This window comes from Pteropus vampyrus, unplaced genomic scaffold (genome assembly GCF_000151845.1).
Source record: "Pteropus vampyrus isolate Shadow unplaced genomic scaffold, Pvam_2.0 Scaffold18, whole genome shotgun sequence".
Classification (NCBI taxonomy): Eukaryota; Metazoa; Chordata; class Mammalia; order Chiroptera; family Pteropodidae; genus Pteropus; species Pteropus vampyrus.
The window spans coordinates 10,474,415-10,490,412 of NW_011888799.1; positions in this window are offsets into that span (position 1 = coordinate 10,474,415).

The following is a 15,998-nucleotide window of genomic DNA, read 5'->3' on the forward strand; positions in this document are numbered from 1 at the left end:
GACAGTCAACCTACTGAACACGCTCAAGTCACTGTTGAGTGTTTCTGATATTCCAAATTCTGTGTTAAAACCCTATATATAAAAATAATAACATATTAAAAAGTACATATTTTAAAAAATATTCACAATCTATATTCAAAAAGAAAGGTGAATTATCAAAATTTTAATGATAGTTACATTTACAGCACGTTATGCCATCCTAGTGGATTTTTTTAATTGGGAGGAAAAAAAAGTGATGTTAGGGAATAAATAGGCTAAGGAACTTAAAACATTTTATTGTCTTTGGAAGAAATAATTGAACATGTATTCTTTGAGAAATAAGTTGAATGAATACTTACTTAGGGAATCAAAAGTGGGCGTCAGTTAATTATTGATTTTCCAAGAGCGATGAGAAGGACAAATATTGAGTTTATCCTAGGACATTAGAAAAATAGAAAGACATTTGCCAACAGAACCTAAGAAGCCCTTTAACAATATTACCTTTCCTCAACATCTTTTCCAAACTGGATAGCAGAATCCCTTACTTTTTAAGAAAATAATTGAAAACGTCTGATACAAAAATTCAAATTTATATAAAAGCAATGAGTATAATAAATTAATTTTTCTGAACTTATCACCCAACTGAAACGATTATCAGCATATGCTAATAAACTCAGTTGGGTTCTATTATTCATGCACTGGATATCATACAAAAACAGAATCTGAGATCTTGATAGTTCAGACTCTAAATCTTGAATCCCACCTATCAGCTCTCAAGCCCTCATATCTTATGTAGAAAAATGTAACTAAATTGGACAAACCAATATGTCTGAAAAATAGAAGCAATAGATTATGGAATAAAATGTTAACTGAGCAATGCTAACAATGAACTATCAGAAATACATTACAAACATATATTGCTATAAGCCAAAGAAAAGAATACTGATAATGTTGAGAGGGATCCAGGAAGGATGTGTGGACTACAAAAGGCAATACCTGAGTGTTAGACAAAGTGCCAAATCTTTGCACAATTGATTTATGGCAGATTTAAATTGAAAATGCAAGAAACTTCCATAGTAAGATATAGACAAACATTGTTGATAAAACTCATAGTATGATACTGGCTTACTTATTAAACAACATGGAAAACTTTATATTGAATAATGAAATAGTACAGGCATTTCCAAAAATGTTAAGAACAGAATAAAAATATTTATACAACATTATTTAAAAATATTTCTCTATAGTTTTTGCCATTCAGACAATTGCACAAATATATAATGCATTGTGTGTTCAATAATACATCATAATGCAATATACGGATGATATATTATTGAATTGTACACTTGAAACCTGTATAATTTTATTAACCAATGTCACTCCAGTATATTTAATAAAAATTATGTAAGTATTTGAAAGGAACAGACAACATAACCCTTATTTGCTAGGAGCAAAATTTTTCTACCTCAAAGCAAAAACAATAATTGATTTACTATTAGAATTAGATATAATTTTTAAATGCATTTGACTATTAGATAAAAATAAAAATATCAATGGCTTTTTTTTTTTTACCAGTAATAGACCTTTGGAAAATGCAATTAAAACCATATTATAGTAGCAATAGCTAGGATAAGTCTAAGAATAAATATGAAGAAAGAAAATATTTATGGAAAGAAAAAAAACAACAAAATACTGTCAAAGGCCATAGAAAAGACACGACTTACAGGAAAGACACAATATATATAATATTTTATATAAACAAATTATTTCTTAATATTCAATGACTTTATTGTCATTATATTAAAATGGAAATGGAAATTTATCATTTAGCAGAAAGACCACTAGGGAAAATAAATGGACAAGAATAGGAAATACCATTTATAATTAATAACATTAAGGAAAAAATCCCATGATATTAAAACATATTAAAATTTCATAGAAATCAATAGAGTGCTCTGCTGATAATAAGAATAGACAGACCAATAAATGACAATAGAATGCTCTTGTCCACTTTCCTTAATATCCTTAAGATACAAGTACATGAATATTAATATAAAATTCAATGAAGTTAAATCTGTGCTGTACTAAGATGTATAAATTTTAAGTGGTCTATCTTGTGACCATAGCTCTCTGGAAAACATTAAATAAGGAAAAGTAGACTTGGAGAGAGATTTACCACAGAGAGAAGACAGTGGGCTCCAGATTTTACTAAGACAGTGGTTCTCATTGTTGATGGTATATTAAAATCACCTGATGAAATTTTAAGACAAACCAAAACAGAGATACCTTTGACCAAATGAATAAGAATCATCGTAGGAGGTACTATTTATTGAAATTTTAATAAACAAAAATGAAAAGAATCAGGAAAATCTCCAAATGGTTTTAATGATGAATGAGAGACGAGAACTACTCTAGGAATAACCATTCTCTTCCTTTTACAGGCATTTGGGAATAGACATTCTTCTCCCATAGCAGATAAACTACTAGATGGAAAAGTTAAACAGTGAAGCTGGTCTGTCTGATTCCAAAACATGACCATTTAACCTCACCAAGTTGATCTTTCTTCCAGACTGATCTTATCAAAAGGATAAAATACTTTAGGTTTAAATGAGTAGGCCTCGAATGTCATGTTGTTCCTTGAAAACTATAAATACAAATTATAAATATAAATACAAATAATTATTTTTGTTCATAGTAATAATAGTATTAGGATGAATATATATTAGCTAGTTTCTGACAACCTACAAAAATGGCAGTTTCATGTGGATTAAACTTGCATAACTCTGAAAAGGACATTGCAGTGAAGATTGATGTCACATCTCTCCATAGTTTTCTTGACAAACAATTAAATTTAGAAGTCAATTATAAGACAGACAACACTAAGACAGATTTGTTTACAGAGGGTCATTTATTCTTACAGAAAGCAACATTTAAATTGCAATTATCTAATGGAGTAATAACATTTATCAAAGGTCACTTGCAAATCAGAAGTATAAGGGGTTATTAAAAAAAGAGAGGCAAGAAAGAAGGAAATAAAATAATAGAGAAAGAAAAAAGAAAGAAAAATGAAGGGAAAGAAAAAAGTGAGAGAGAAGGAGAAAAGAGAAAAAGGGAATTTGAAGTCTATCAACTTTGAAAAATTCTACACAGTGTAGCTTTCTGTCATACTCAAACACTACCGCACATAGGTATATTAAAATGATCTTCAGGAAAGAAACCTTTTTAATCTGGCATTTCTCAAACTGTTTAACATTTGATCCAAAAATCTTTTTAACACATAAAGATTATTAACAAAGTGTGATGATAAAAAAAAAAGAAAATTTCTGAAATAGTGCCAATGTAGCATTCTACAAAAAGTATTACACATTGATTTATGTTTATCGTGATAAATGTTTAGTATTTTGGGTCATAATCTCCTTGTTAGAGATTACTTATTTGTGAACTCAAATGCCTATTAATTACTATGAAATGAAAGAAGTTGTTCATATAGTCATAGTACATTTTTGCCTTTTTTTATGGCAGGCTAGTGTCTGAGCCCCAATGGGTCTTGGTAAGAGTCAGACATACTATCTAGTATAAAAGCTAGATGCTTGCTGTCTTGGCTTTCTTTGCAACATGATATAGATGCATGACTTAAGGCTCTGCCAATCAGATGAACCTACCAGATTTGACTCAGTAGTACACTCTCAGGGAGTTAGAGTCAGAAAAAAAGATTCTGGCAGAGAGGAAAATTGAGTTGTGGGGCCAGTGGTAGCAACAGTGCTTGCAACAGTATACTGTGTCCCATGTTAGTGGCATTAATTATGCAAGTGGAGGCATTTAGCTACAGAGTTCTCTTTTCTTGAGGCGAACTCTACAGCATAATTTTGAGCATTATTGCTATCTAAATATCCCCAGATATGGTCCACTCTTCTGGGTAATATATAAACTACCTAATATACTTTAAACAAATTTCTGTTCTACTTATATCAACTGTAATTGTTTTTTCTTGCTTGCACCTAAGAATGTAGATTGATACAGTGGGCTTAATCTTACTGATGAGAAAGAAATGAAATGTTAATGGTGTGAAGAAGCTATAACTCTTCTATGTCTCTGAGATATTTGGTTGTTGGGAAAAAAGTATTATAGAATTCTACAGAGGAGATAATTTTCAGAAGTATGAGGGAGGCAAGTTGCAAGCAGGGTCAGTATGAGTATAGAAGAGAAAAGCAATACACCCACCTGTTTATAATTTATGGCATAATTTAATCTTGCCTTTCTTCATTTGGTTACTGACATTTCTGCATTTTGATTAGCTTAAATTTAACTGCTTCATGAAAGACTTGTTATTGTATCAGATTGTTCTGAGGTTAATAATTTAAAAGCTATCTTCGATGTACAACAAAAGATAACCTAATACAGAAAATATGTAACAGAAATGACGCAATGTCTAACAAAGTGAAATGATCTTTGATAGGATTGTATTATATCTTTCAGAGATAATAATAATAGTGCTTTATATTTGCGATACTCCACAGTTTTCAAAGCTCTGTCAATATATTATCATATCCGAGGCTGATTCCATCAAACACAAAGCTCTCAATTTTATTTTAACTCTTTTGATGGAAATCTATTTCAGATTGAATACAAATTTCTTAAATGGGAAAATATTGAATATAATATAAACTTTTACTTTAACTTTGCATTATTATTATGAATGTAGAGGAGGAAATAGTTTCAGAAACATTCATTTTAATTCAACATACGAAGCACATATTGTGAGCCAGCATCATATTATGCAAAAGGATATAAAAATAAGTAAAACATGGTCCTAAGCTTCAAGAAGCAATAGGCTGGCAGGAGGCAGTAGTATTTATTAATATTCAACAAAGTAAGTATGATGATGAGGCTTAATATCAAGTGCAGTAATTATACTTTCCCAATTTTTTCAAGATTATGGTGAAGACAAAGTTTAAAACCACAAGGTTCAGTGCAGAAGGCAGTTAGATATTATAATCACAAAGCTGCTGCTACTGACGCAGAAAAGGTCACACATATCAAAGTGAAGAAGAAAGGGCAGGGGGTCTTAGAAAGAGAAAAACTTGGGTTCAAATCAACTGAAAGGATGTTCTGATATTTATAAACTGTATGAATGTGGGCAAGCATCCTAACTTTTCTGAGTTTCTGTTTCCTAGTTGGCAAAACTAGAATAATATCTACCTTGAAAAGTTGCATTGAAAGTTAGAATATTGGCTAAGTAATTAGTATAGAATTTTGATTATTTTATAAAGGAATCACTCGAGTTTATAGTGCTGTGAGAAAATCATTCTATCACGGGATTTGGTATATAATCAGCACTCAATACATAATTGTTAAATTGCAAACAGATGAATATATTTGACTGTATTTTGAGATAAGTAGGGCAGGTATTATTATCTCAGGCACTATTATTGTTCATGCTAGAGTCATATTTACTTTAGATAATATAAAACACATTTATGTATCAATTAATTTAAAACTGGACAAAGGAATGACATTCTAAATAGAAAAAGAGCTCAATCTCTGAATTATTTACATAAGTTACATGTTCTGGATACTTTTCTAGTTGCACACAAATAATATTCAAACAAATGGGAACTTTAAATGGAAAAATAATAGTTTTTAGCCTGTGGCATGGACCATTACCACTGAATAATAATAAAAAAAACTAAACAAATTAGTAAATGTTATCTATGAGAAAATCTTATTTAATTACAGGGCTTCAGTTTCTGAATGTTTATGTATGAATTTGAAATATATGAATAGTTATCTTAATGGAGTGAACATATGCAATTCATCCATCATTTTATCACAAATCCATAAATTTAAGTCAAATTTTAGAAATATACTCAAATGCCTTTTGTGAATGGAAAGTTCAAATATAAATGCTTTTTGATTTTCTGACATGCTTAAGAAAATAAGAGAGTATATAGAGATTTAACACTAAGCATCTACTTCAGACCGATGGCAATTCACATGCATCCAGTCTCCAATTCAACCATTCTATCTTCAGTTTTATTGCAATGTGAGTCACTTTTAGTGGTCAAAGGACAGACATGGATAAGAATGGCAATGGGGCAGGCAGAGAGTAGAATATTCAGATACCTAAAAATGGCATGTGGTACATAGTGTTAGCTAAATTACCAAGATCAGGTACCAAGCCACCTGTATAACATAGCAAGGAAGAGTAGAGACCAAAGTGAGAGCTAGATTTCTAAAGGAAATCTTATAGGAAGTCTGAAATGGCTCCCCAGAAATAAGACAGTAGGAATATTCGTGATATGTGATATAACTGAGCACATTTGCATAGACAGCATTTTGTACTAGTCAGAAATCTCTGAGGACCCAAAGGCCTGCACTCATGCTTGTAATTCTTCTCACCTTTCATAATATATTCCTATTATCTGGATATTTACCAACATGATATGTTCTGAATTTGAATCTTAGATCTCATTCTCTCTGTGAACAGCATTGTTATACATGGAAGATGGGTTCCTAGATTAAGCGTATATAATGCCAGGTGCAACACAATAGGATATCCACCAAATGCTAATTTCCTTTCCCATCGAGGCCTTTGTCCACAACTTTCTGATATCTAGAATGCTTCTATCCTCTTGCCTGTGGAAAGCCTCTTCATCAGTCTCACTCCAAAGTAAGTGCCCTGTCTTCACAATCCCAGTTTGATTCCTTTAAGGAACTCTGGTATTGCTCTCATTTATGTTTTTATAGGATTTTGTATGTAACCGTATCACACAAAACCAATCACCTTAAATTATAGATTTGGTGAGATATAAGGGGAAGGAGAAAATGCTGCGTAACTATTTTTCAGGCTTGCAGAGTATGTTGTTATAAGTCTATTTACTTGATGAGGGAGTGGGGGAAATGGAAATCATTCCCTACACTCTAGGGAAATGCCCTCGGCGGGAAGGGAGGGGGCGGGGGAGACGGAATTCTTGGTTCGAGAGCAAGATATCCTGCTGAAGGTCTGTACTGGAGACAGTAGGCAGATATCCTCTGACACAACCTTCTTCTCTGCCATTGTCACTTAATATTGTGTTACTTGTTCAAAATATTCACCGCTCTCCGATATTTTATTGTGTATTTATTTGTTTATTTATTTTATATTTTCAATCTCAGTGTTACGTAAGTTCCGTATAGTCAGTAAAATTGTCTCATTCACCATGATCTTTCCGGGACCCAGAAAAATATCTGGCGCTTTGTAAATATTGGTTGAACCAGGGAACAAATGAGTGAATGAAGGAGCAACAATGACATTTTGCCACAAAAAGGAAACATTTGGGTGGTGAGGAGTGAGCTTCTCATTCCCAGGATTTTTCTGATTAAAATTTGTAACAAAAAATTTCTCATTACAATTGCAATTACTACCAATGCCCCTTAATTTTCTTTTCCAGGTGTTTTTTTTTTTTTCCTTTGAGAGGGAAGGGCAGATATTATCCCCGTCATTAGCAACTCAATCCTTATTCCACAGATGATATAGATGAAGTACTTTACTCATTAGATTACTCTAAGCAATTTTTGATATCCTGATTTTCACATACTTCTATGATGCTGAGAATTCTTGAGTTATAATCTAGCAGGTAAAATAAACTAACATCAGAACCATGAACAGGTCTGTTTGTTTTTATTTTTTATGTCTTACACATAGACAACACTCAATAAATATTGAAAAAATTAAAAAAAATGGATTAAATTATTCAACTATACCTAACCACCACCCATAAAACTGGTTTTCAAGGAAATGCATTGAAAGTGATTTTTTACAATAAAAATACACCTTCTTGACCTTGATATTTGGCAGCACCTTTCTAGCTACTATTGTAGGTGCTCTCAGGTTAGTGAGATGGTGAGAAAATGTGCCTCATGTCAGTGGGAGAAAGGTGACTTAGGGCTTTATTACTCAAGGTGTGTTTTTTATCACCTGGGAGCTTACTGGAAATGCAAAATCCAGGCCCTATCTCAGGACTTCTCAGTTAGAATCTGCATTTTTATCATGATCCTCAGGTGATTTGTATGCACATTAGAATTTGAAAAGCTAAGGTTAAGGAGAAGTAGATCAACTCCTATGATACCCTTAGACACTGGTAATGTCTTAAATATCTACTTCTGTACAAGACTTTTTAGATAACTATATATTGGAAGACAATAAAATTACTTTTCAATTACTCTGAGAACTGTAACCTTCTCCAAAATCCTATTTGTATATTCATCAGTTTTCAGAAAACATACTCAATGCATGCTTTTGAATTAATCAATTCAGCATTGAAATGATGAAATCTGCAGTCTCAAAGCATGATAAACAGCTGCTGCCTTTTACTTCTGCCTCCATTAAGGGGGAGTTAGAAATCCCAGAAACTCATCACTTCTGTGCTTGGTGCCAAATCCCAGAAACTCATCACTTATGTGCTTTTTTATCCAGAAGTTGGCACAACTTCCAAGTTCAAAGAAGCCCTGGATTTTACATCTAGAAACATCTGCTTTAATCTGTGTTTGAAATTGATGGGAACATAAACCTCTTTCATTGATCTTCTTCTTTTCGACACTTCTATAGCACTTAGAGTCTGGGTCACAAAATTAACATCATCATATGGTAGAATGCTTTGTACTTAAGTAGTGATTTCACAATTAAATTCTAATAAGGTCAAAATAGTAACATAGATAATATATACTATAGGGTGTCAAAGAAGAAATTTTGATTGTTCAAATAGTAGAACAGAGAAGATGGATGTCAAACCTGGTACTGAGGGATCAAGAGATTAGACAGTGGACAGAAAAAGGCATGAAATTTCAAGAAGAGCAATGACAAATATATGAATAGCGAATCAACAAAGCAAGTTGAATTAATGAGGAAACATGTTCATAAAATTTAATGATGGAACTCACAATTAGAAATGTTGACTGATACAACTTGGTGTTGAATTCCGAGTAGAATTTGAATTATTTCCTGTAGTAACTGGAGACTTTTTGAGTAACTAACAAAATGGAGGAAAAAAAGTATTTTAGAAAGAAAGTTCAATCAAGCAAAGTTATGTAACATACAACTCAAGTATAAATGTCAGTATTATAATGCTGGGTCTAAATAAATGGTTGCTGAATAACAAATTAATATACAGTAATTCATGTAATTTTCAAGAAAGAAAATTAGTTTCTGAAATCAATGAACTCCTCTGTAATTTGTTTATATGTCTCACAATTTTCAAAAGGGTAGTAGCCATTGACAGAAAGTCCTCAACAGATAGAGGTGACCAATGTAAATGCAGGATATAGATGCTTGACTGAACATGGCTGTAAGTGGGACTCCATAGAATTTTTTCTTTTAGATATATCTCTGTATATCAATTGCTTTCAAAGATGCCTCGCAGTCTTTTTGGGGTGAGGCTCTCTAGGTCGGAGAAACTCCATTTTGTTATGTGTTCTGAATATTCTACCCTGGTGGCTCCTCCTAATGATTATGGAAACTGTCAAGACATCTACCTGCCCATAAGGTTCAAGTATTTGTTTATAAACCAATGTGTGTTAGAGTGATAACCATAGGGCAAATCAAAGGTCAGTTTCTCAGGATCAGTTTCTCACTTGCCTTATTCCTTCTTGCCTTCGCCACTCCAGAAAGCCCTGCTTCAAGTCTATCTGAGACATGCTTCAATAGTCACTATGATAATTCCTCTGTAGATGTTGGCATAACTGTTACAGAATCATCATGTACAAACTTCCATATGAAACATTCTTTTGTAGAATGGTCATGGTGACATACTTTCTGCAACAGCATGTATGTTCTTAAAGGATCCCTACTTGATACATTCTGTGTGTGTCCTATCGCAAAGAGTAGGAAGGTCACTTGTAGACTACTGGCCCTGAAACAGTGATTGGTCTCTTTGATAGCACTCTAGTGCAAATTAGGAGGCTCTCTTTGGGGAATCTATTCTCCTTCTCAGAGAGAAAATCCATTTAAGCCAAGTTTTTCTTAATTTCCACAATTTGAGATTATGATAAACTAACAGGAGAAGAGATATGAAGCAGAATTCAGGAAGTTGCTTTGATAGCCCATTCCATTAAGTCCAGATAAGATCATCCAGAAAGCAGGCTAGTGATCAATAGGAGTTGGAAGTTAAATCTTTTGGGTTGAAGAGTAAAAAGTCTAATGTTTCAACACAACTCATGTTTCTTAAATTATCTAAATTATTAAACATTGGTCTATTGGAAAAACAATAGTCATAATCAATCAACTCAATCACACCATAAACTACTTTAAGCACCAGTAATAAGTTTGAAATAGTCCAGTTAACTTACCTTCATTTGTTTTATATTCTCAGTGATATTATATGCTCTTTAGTGTAGAGATTATATCTAAGAGTGTTATGATTTGTCCACCAAAAGCACACACCATACATATGTGTTAATTTATAAGATGAACAAGGGCTGAATCTGTTCCAAGATTCAAGAATGGGGTTTCTCTCACTGCCGAACTGTTTTCTCCATCAGCCAACTCTAAAAGGAGCCAAATCTTAAAATGAAAATTAAATAAGGACCATGAGACTGGAAAAGGATCTTAGAGGCTTTCCTAGAATAACCTTCTATTTAATGCGTACATGTCCTAATGTTCTAAATTTATGCAAGTTGACTTGTAATGTGATCCTCATAAATCTGCTCTCATGCTCAATCAAAATATGAAATGGTTTATATAGTCAAGAAGCTTCGAAAAGTTGCTACTTCAGGATACAGATGTATTGAACCAATTGAGAGCTTTTAATTTCTGTGCACAGTTACATTAGGTAAAGATACAAGAAAAAAAGATAATGAACCTGTTATCAACTACTTTCCCTAGAATTACTAGACCTCTTCTTCTATAAATTGAGGAGTGTGGATAAAAGACAATTGAATGTTAATCTGGCTGCATATTAGAATTACATAGGGAGTCTTTAAACATAAACCAATGTTTAGTCATCATCCCCAGATATTTTAATTTAACTGATCTAAGTGCTCCTGGACATCTGTAAGTTTTAAAACTCTTGAGATGGTTCTAATATTCCATGAGGGTTGAAAACTACTGTATAAGAGATCTTCAAGGTAGCCTCCAGTTCTAACATTCCAAGACTCTGGAAGACGATAGTTCCCAGTGCATCACTGTAGCTTTAATCATCCATCCAAGGCAAGAAATCACCCTCTGGAGCTCTAGCTTTGGAGAATTTATGATATTTCCAGTGAGCACAAAGAGACTGTCAAGAGAAGAAATCATGACCTCTGTTAATTTCAAATTTTATCATAAACATGAGTCCTTGAGTATTTCTTCCAACTTTGGTCAATATTACACTAATTGTAAAGAATATACAGATAAGAATTGATTATTTCCCAAAAGATGGATGAAATTAGCTCCTAGCTACAATATTCTTTCTGTGAGAGGACTGAGAAATATTTGTTGATGGAAAATTCTATAAAGACAACTCTTTTGTCGCATCTATAAATCCTTGCAAAAACGCTACAAGTGATACAAATAATTTTAGTGAGTTATTATCGCATGAAGGTATTAGTCAGAACTTATAAAACCATTGTTGGCCGCAAGAGATGATTATAAATGTGCTGTGCTGTAAACTGCTGAGGAAATATAAAAATATATTATTATTTTGGATTCTGTTTATTGGAGCACTTTGTGAACTGATAATTTAATTTGCTGGCCAACTGAATTTAAAGGTGACTGACAAGAACTATCCTTTACAAACTTCAATTTCAAAAACTTCAGTTTGATTTAAGGGTTCAGCCCGAGGATTTGTCCCTGATCAAATTTGTAGGACCAAGGCTCATAGATTTTTTCCATTGTTAGTCCTCATGTTTAACTGTACTTAATCATTCCTAGAAGCCTAGAGCTGACAGAGAATTTATGTTCATCTATTGTTTTGAAGAGCTGGTAGGACTCTGCCATGTGAGCCCTAGCATGGAGTAGCTTTAGTCTGGAGTAGGGTAAATGTTTCTTGCAGGTGAACATTTATTGCTGTTCCATTACCACATTGCTCTATGAGAAATTATGTTCGGCAGAGGCTGAAATCAATCTCTCCTAGGCTCAAACCACAACAAAAGCACACACCAAAGGAGGAAAGCTACAGCAAGAAGCACTAGAAGAAGAAGAGAAAGGACTTAATGAGAATGATATTCAGTAGTCAGTCTAGGAGTCTGTTCTCAAACAATGCATGGCACCCAATTGTTATCAATTGTTATTGGCATTGAGCATTTACTCCGTATTGAGTATTGAACAATGTACTTGCCCTCCATCATCTCATTTGTCACTCATAACAACTCTGTTAGGGCTCTCAGAACCTCCTTAAGCCCAAGTACCAAAGTTTTTACCCTGGGACCCCCTTCTTTAGAGGATCTACTCTGGAATTCCTTTATTAGTGTTTTTCCTCTAGTCAAGGGGACATGTCCACCTGGAGCCCTACCCATTTCTAGGCTATGCTCTGGGTCTTTGGGACTATGGTATGCCCTGTCTAAATGGCCTTAAGTCCACTTCTTGGGCCCATGCAGGCCTCATCTCCAAGGCAGATCACAACCTGTAAAAATAAAATAAGAAAGGAGGCAACCTAGGGCTGTTATGGGGCCCCATGTTGCGAAGAAACCAAATGCCTTCTGTCTTGTTGCTCAGTCATCCTCAGGATACTGTTTCTACCCCATAGCTCAAGAAAGATGCTTAAGCTCATGCTATCATATTCTCATTTCAGCCAGAAAGGAGAAAGAAGTGAAAAAGCCCATCTCCTCTCTTCAATGATAGAAGTAGAACACAAAGCTCTCTGCACATCTCATTAGCCATAATGCATGTGTGTTTGTGTGTGAGCGTGTGTATGTGTGTGTAGAGAGAGAGAGAGGGAGAGTGAGAGGGAGAGAGAGAAAGAGAGAGAGCATGAGATTGAGGGAGGGAGAAGAGGTCTTGTTAAAGTCACAGTATTTTGTATTATCTGGCACATTTATTATAATTACTGTCATAAATTAATTTAAGTATTTTCATTTTGCACTATTCTATGTCATATTTTACTCCTGTCTTCTCTTAGAGTAATATTTTTTTTTCTTGCATGCCTTTTTCACTAAATTGCTTGAGGTTTTTATTTCAATTTCCTCTCTATTTGAAGATTTCTATTTTTTAGTAGTTATCTTCAACATTCAAAATAATATTTAATAAAGTCAACCTCTTTGCATACAACTAGAGTAAGATAAGGATCTAGAATGGTTTAACTCTAAATATTCCCTTTCCTCTCTGTCTGAAATGAGTGAACAGAAAAAAATTGGCAAGCAGAAAACTAGAGCTAGACTCACTAAAAGCAGAGGGAAATGGCTTAAGACATTCAGCAGCCTGGGTACTTGGGACGTTATGGGCAATTGTTGTCTGCTATTTTAATTTAGGCTTCTTAGAAACCAAAACTAATAATTTTTTATATCATTAATTTATCTTTAGATGTTCATACATAATTATTCTCTGTGCTCACTACTCTTATACTTCTGATATTATAAAAACATTTTCTTTTTTTATTAGGTCATTTAGAAGTTCTTTTAATGAGAGTAAGTTTTTATCTGAAAATGACTTTGCTTCCTTTCATTCTTGAAAATAGATTTCTTAACCAATATAATTGGACACTCATTTTCTCTTTGAAATTTTGAGTATTTATTTTACTCTTTACTTGCTACCATTATTTCTTTCAAAAATTTATCATTGTAATTATCATGCCTGATAATTTTTTTCACAGCTACTAAGACCTTTATTTTTTTTAATTTCACTGTGATTTATTTAGATAAGGATTTCTTTTCATTTATGTCCTTTGGGATTTTTTTGTCTTCCAAATATCATCATTCATCATTTTATTTAATACTAGAGAAATTTTAGGTATGACCTCACTAAATATTAGTTCTATATAATTTTTTCCATTATTTCTTCCTGATGTATATTTAAAATATATTTTGGATCTTCTCACTCTATCCTCCATGTCTCTTTCATTTCCCAACTTTTTTTTCATTGTTTAATCTCTGCTGCATTTTATGATTTCTTCGATCTTTCTCCTATTTACTCATTCTCTTCAACTTCTGAGTAACATCCTATTATACTGTTAATTTTAGTTATCTTGATTTTTTCTGTAACTTCTATCTAGTTCTTTATTAAAAATATCTAACTTCTTCATTTTCTGATGATAGTTTTTTTTATCCTGATGTATTTTCAATTTCATCTTATTTCTTTAAATTTGTTAAGCATATCTCTTTAGTGTTCTTTTTAAACGTTTTTAATATCTGAATATTTATAATTCTGTTGTAGTTTCTGTTAATTCTTACCTGTGGTAGCTTGTTCTCTTTTATGTTTGGCATAATTTTTTTGTCGAAAGCTCATATTTGTTGATGTCATGTGTTGAGTATGTATTTTTCCAAGGATAATTTTGAATTGCTTCTTTTAAGGCATGGATAAAAAATAAATCTCGGTTCAATATAAATTGAAAATCTTGAGTTATATGTTTTGAAGTGAATAAATATAGTAGATTCAGACCACAAAACACTTGAAGTCTAGTCTTTGATCACACAGTCTCAAAGAAGGTCTTACTTTAAAAAAGACTCCACTTAGCACCAAAACCAGGTTAAATATGATACCTCACTAATCTTACTATTTGCCTCTATGGTGTGTCTTCTGTTGTAGCCAATGTGTATGTGATTTGTTTAACTCTTGACTCTTAAAGCTCTAGGTAACATGGGATCCATGTAAGCCTCCAGATTAACATTCAATTCCAGTTCTAGCTTAAATCCATGGTCTTTGCTCTGTGCCTGTACCTGACTTTAGCTGATTTCCTTTATTTTCTGCAAGTTTATGTAGTTATTTAAATATTTTAAATTATTTTATCGGTCTTTGTTAGATACTCTACATCAGGAAATTTTGTAATTTCTTCTCCAGCATAATTTTGGAAGCACAAGATTCATATTAATCTATAGAAAATTGCTCTAGTCTCAGTAAGAATACATTTTTAAAAGAATCAAAAATATTATTACCAAGCTCAGATAAAACTCCATGATTTTCAGCATGCTTATATAAGAGAGTTGGGGCAATGATTTTATGTGTGACTAGGTGACATGCACAATATGACTGATAAAAACTGAAACCAGGCTGCCCAATTTGTAACTTCACTCTTTGACTTAGTAGCTGTGTGATCTCCGGAAAATTGCTTAGTATCTTTGGGCCCCAGTTTTTTCTTCTTTAAAAGAAGAATGGTATTAATAACTACCTCATAAGGTTTCTCTGAAAAATGATTATATTGGTACATATAAAACATTTTGAGAAATATCTAGAACATGGTAAGGCTAAAAAAAATTCTAGTTATAATTATCATGATAGTTATTGGTGATACCAATTAGTATGTTGCAAATTAATTACAGGATCAACAGGGTTAAAAAGTCAATGGTAGACAACATCATTTAAAATATATTTTATATTTCATCCTTCATTTAAAATGAGCTGAGTTGCAAAGCTTCTGGAAAATGAATGAAAGATAGATTTAAGATTTTTTAATAAGACTTGAGTTAAAATGTTCGTTTTAAATATACCTCTAAGTGAGCACATGAGAAAATGACCTTAAAAAGTGTATAAGCTTAATTTATGCTTTTTAGGTAAATAAGGTCCCAAACATATGAACCCGATCTTAATGATGGTGCTATACTTTAGGTTTATTTAACATTTAGAAGTAGTTATGACACAAATTTGAATGTATTATCTATCTATGTTTATTCATCTCCTTTTCAACATTTTAAAATTTTATAGGCAAAGAAAAGGTCTTATCTCCAATATTTTGATAGTGTTATTTTCATCTATAAATATGTTGTTAAAATTATACATAATCTCTTTCTCCTACCTAAAGAACAGAGCTTGAATTAATATAAATCGTTATAAAAATAAGCACTATGGGTTTCTTGAGGAAAAATTTAAATTCCCTCCCTTCCTCTCTGGAGCAATATGTAATGCAGCATTTTTTTTT